This window comes from Dendroctonus ponderosae, unplaced genomic scaffold (genome assembly GCF_020466585.1).
Source record: "Dendroctonus ponderosae isolate FM_Combo_2020 unplaced genomic scaffold, Dpon_F_20191213v2 Dpon_F_20191213_1, whole genome shotgun sequence".
NCBI lineage: Eukaryota > Metazoa > Arthropoda > Insecta > Coleoptera > Curculionidae > Dendroctonus > Dendroctonus ponderosae.
In genome coordinates, this window is record NW_026017110.1 from 44075847 (window position 1) to 44080959 (window position 5113).

Below are 5113 nucleotides of genomic sequence, written 5' to 3' on the forward strand. Positions count from 1 at the left end.
TCTTCTATGCCATGTACTCTTCTGTGGCATAAATAATATTGAACATATCACCCCACAGATTATAATTCAAAGGATTTAGATCAGGCTATCGAGCTGGCCAGTTTACTAGGCCAACTCGACCTATCCACCTGCGTGGAAAATGTTGGTTTAACCAATTTCTTACAGGTTGGCCAAGGTGGGCTGGGGCCCCATCAATCTGGAAGACCATTTCTAACCAAGTGTTTATAGGCAGATCCTCTAGGAATTTGTGCAGAGCATGTTGTAAAAAATTTTAATAATTATGGGTATTTAACCTATTTGGGAAAATAATCGGTCCTATCAAGATATCCCCTATGACACTTGCCCATACATGGAAAGAGAACCTTTGTTGGAAGTTTGCCCTTCGAACTTGTCTCGGATTTTCGAGGTTCTAAAAATGAGTATTATGACTGATGCCTGTTGATTTGCCTCTTGAAAAGGTTGCCTCATCCGAACATGAAATTGTTTTTAAATCATGTTGGTGGCTTAGAGTCTAACGGCAAAATTCTGTACGTGTTGGAAAATCTGTTGGCTCTTAAATCGTGTACCCCATTATAATGAAAAGGATGCAATCTTTGCATTTGAGTCATTCTTCCGATCTCAAAATATGGTTTAAATTAAAACATATGTTGTATGTCTTCGTGCAGTATTTTTTAACCTTTATCCTTTTTTCAGAATCAAAAAAACTCAACGAAGACATTCACTAGTTTTTTCAAACTCGGTAAAAGTAAAAATGTTTACAATGGATTTAGGGATATTGGTAATGTTTTCATAAAACAGTGATATTTTTTATGTCATTTATTTGGCAAACGGTATGCCTGAGAGAAGTAAATTAAGGGTACCTTTTCTTCGTGAACCACTTCAGATTTCCACAATTTGTGGAGAAAATATTGATTTATAGTATATTTATAGTATGAGAAAAAGTCATAACTTTTTTAGTACTTCTACCCCCCAAATTATACGTCTATGATGAAATTCTGACAGTTTTAATTCCAGATCTAGATTCAGCAGATCAAAATTACCAAAGATCCTAAAATTTACGTTTTGAAGTTCAAGCGTTTAGAAATAATTTGCAAAAAACCTTACTACTGAGCCCCTCTTCAAGAAGGCCTAAATCCGTTAGCCAACATTTCTCGATATATGTTTATCTGAAATGGTATCTGATTCGGGACACCCTGTATTTCCAATTAAACCTAAAAATGCAGACTTTTTGAATTGAGGTGTTTAATTATCATATTTTCACGCTCGGAATCCACAAATAAATGCTTTATCGACAAATATACTTGTATTGGATACCAATATCCAAGTACATGGATCGTTTTAAGTGGCCATATACTGACGTCGTTGTAAACACTCAGTAAACGAAATACATGTATACAAGTGTTTGATTGGCGTTCAATAGAGCAAATAATCTATCGGGCTATATTGTATAATTAATTAATCTCACTAAAATTGAGATTTTCATCATAGCTGGAACCTTTTGCCCATTTAAAATATTGTGAGACACAAATGAGTTTTAAATTATTTTTAACCTCAAGAGCATTAGGAATTACTTGCTTACTCCGCAGAATACTAAAAATATTTTTTAAAACAATCTTGTGAAAATCGACCAGTCTAAATAAATTTGTAGCCATTTTCTTCCAACAAATTTTTCGTAGGCCTTGAATCGATTTTCGAAAAATTAAAATTCCGGATTGGCAGGGCTTTCATAGTTTCGTAATGCCAATTTCCAATACATTAATAATTTCCATAAAATTAGTGAGAAATTCAATAGCTTTAAAAGATTTTTCATTGTTTTCATTCGAGACAGGATATCTTGAAGTCATTAAATAAAACCACGCTTCACAGGCTTCAATAAACCAGGCTGTTGTTCAATAATCTGTTTTAATCTGTTTACATATTCGGTTTGATATTTTCTAAAAGTCAGCCCTTAAAAGCAACAAAATTCAGAAGTAATTAATTGACAAATACGCCAATTTACGGACCAATAATATTTTATTACCTACTATCAATTAATATTTTATTGCTCGCACACTAGACCAACTATTCAGTGTCATTAATTCATTATACTAACAGAAATATAATATTGGCCAAAGGTCGGCACTTAATGGCAAGATTATCATAACTTATTTAGTTTACACGCAAATATGATGCTACCCTATAAAAGGTAGCCAGGGTCAGTAAGGGCGACATAAATCAAGTTAAACGTGCTTAATTGCATGGTAAATAAAATAACTTTCGCGTCAAAATGACGATACTAGTCACGTGGAGTCTTAACCAATAAAAAAGCCATTGCCGCCACTGTGATGTATACAGTCACCGTGTTTCATTCTCGTCATCTTTTAAATAATAATTCATTTTTTACAAAGGATTCTTTGAAGAGTACAGGTAGAAGACAGTTTAGAGAAAAAGCCCATTCTCTCCTCATATTCAAATTTGGCATACAAAAATAAACCCTAACGGTGAAAAAGAAAACAATGCAATCGTACACCAAGTACCAAAAAATTGAACCCACGCTTCGCTTCACTAAGACGGAACTTTCAACAGCAAATCGGACTAGAATATTCCAAACAAGTCAATTTCGGGTTGGATTGGTCGATGTGGCTGTTTAAAATTTAAGATTTGAATTGGCATCTGCAGTTTCAAAATTCCATGTTTTCGTGCATGAGTCAAATAATTGAATTCAACTGCCACGTTTCGTCTTTATGGGCGATATGAAAATATATTATTTATCAAAGACCGCAACGCTCCGCCAATACGGAATCCAGAATGCAAATTTTACATCGTCACGTATAAAAATATTTCCTCAGCACAAAATATTTCTAATTCTTCAAAAACCTCAAAACGGTCGATCGGAAAAACCATCACGAACTTTGAATCCGATAGCAAATAAAATATAGTAAGAACGTGGCGACCCGAGCCATAACTCATACATATACAGGGATCCTTGCAAAATATCGGTACTTAAGGCACATCTCTCAAATTTCCCATTCTGATTTTCACGTTTTCCTTATTTTCCACTGCATTCATCTTACCATATACATAATTTTCTGTTTCAATTGATACTGCTCGCACATTTCGTATTGATTTATATGTTCTCTACAAGAGGCTATCAATTTAATTATGTATTCTGCACTAATAACATTATAAACATATTTTAACTAACTAAAACACGTAATGATATAGCAAATAAATCAAGTGAAATAAACAGTGCGTTTACGAAAATGGTGATCCAATTTTTTGAAGACAGCGTTTCTTAAATCTCGAGCCTCAAAAAATGTAACCGACCGCAGGATCCCAGCGGTTTTAAAAACATTCAAATACCAGCCAATATTTCGCGAGTTCTTAATTAGTTCTGAAGAAACGATTTTAGTCGTCAAATGTTAATTCTTTAGGTCAATGATTCATAAATTAGTGGAACGTGGTAAATTATAATTCGCATCCCGTTTAAATATATTCAAATGCCTGATGGTCAAAAACTGCAAATGCATAAACTGAATTGATTTTGAATTGTTCAAATTTGTGTTCAAAATGGACGCTTTATCGGGAATTTTCTGGTTCAGAAATTGCGCACATTGGGTATTTCTCATGGGGATTTTTCTAAATCAACGCGTACCACTGTTATACAAACGAAACATGCGATTTGTCTCGATGATTACTGTTTATTTGGACATTTCTACTGTTCGTAATTTTTAAATTTGTACTCGGTCATCAGCTAGAGTATTAAACTAATCTTTAACATTTACTAAGGAAACTTGTACAGTTTTTGAGCAATTCTTCGTCAAGCAAAAAAGTCTACTAGTCACTATTATTTATATTTTTATAATCAACACGAAAACCTGAGTTGAAGCATTGGCCAAACCCGTAAATAAGAATTGCAAATTTTGTTCAGAGCAAATTATCAAACGAATAGTATAACAAGAGGAAATAATCATTTTCAAAGCAAGAAACTATCGTCTAACTATAAAAAAGCCGGAGTATGACAAACAAAGTTCGTCGTCCATTCATAATTTCTTGGCAAATGAGATAGCGCAGGTGCATAATGTGTAATTGAAGACGCTCTTCTCCAAATTTCTGCAAATGAAAACCAATCAAAAAGGTCGGGCCGGTTCATAAAATCCACTAATAAAAATTCGAGAGGAAATCCTTAACGAATGCACCAAAGGAAGTTATTTCAGTTCGGGATTCTTAATTTAATCAAAATATTTTCTAGTGTCTCCTTTTCGTCGGTCTATATTGCAAAAAGAACTGCAGACTTGAATAATTTAGAAGTGCCAGCCTGACAAATAGAGTCAGCTACTCTGGCCTCGCCAAGTTTTATTAAAAGTTTTTGTATATCTCCCTTGTACATAAAGTTGTATTAAGATAAAATGGCGACGTGAGGCTCTGGGTATTTTAATTTATCTAGTTGATGTTTTCTTTTGTTTATCGTTTCTCTGGCGTGAACATAGTTTAACGACACAACAACAATTTAAACTTAATCTGAAATATTGTACGCACATGATTTCTAATAAGTTAGAACAAAGGACCAATATTCTTAATCTGTAATAGTTTGTTCGGGAACTATAATTTTTGATTAATGTACAGCCTGCAAAATAATGCAGTTGTATTATATATTTGTCATGCTTCGGCTTAGAATAATACAATAACCAAACAATGATATGATGAAAATGTATGAAACTGCGAAATGTTAGTCGTTTCATATTTCGCAGTTTTATGCATTTTACATCATATTTTTAGGTATTGTATTATTCTTTTATGCTCTTTAATGTCATCCTAATTGGAAACATATCTGATATAATGTTGCAGCCATGAAGAAAAAATGGGTTAGAAGCTCAAGATTTTGTTCCAGTTTGCTGTGCAAGTTGCTAGCAACATTTCTGTAGCACCATCTATCCGATTTGCTCGAAACCACGCGAGAAAGCTTTGAACGTTTTATGCCCAAGCTCCATGAGGAAACTCGTTCCATAATAATTCCTGCAGAGGCTCATACAGGTGTCTCTGTTTCAGATAATCCAATGTATAAAACAGAAGGTTTCTCTTCGGCTCAACATTGACTATCGTTAATTTATTGGGTCAAACGGCTCAAAATTTA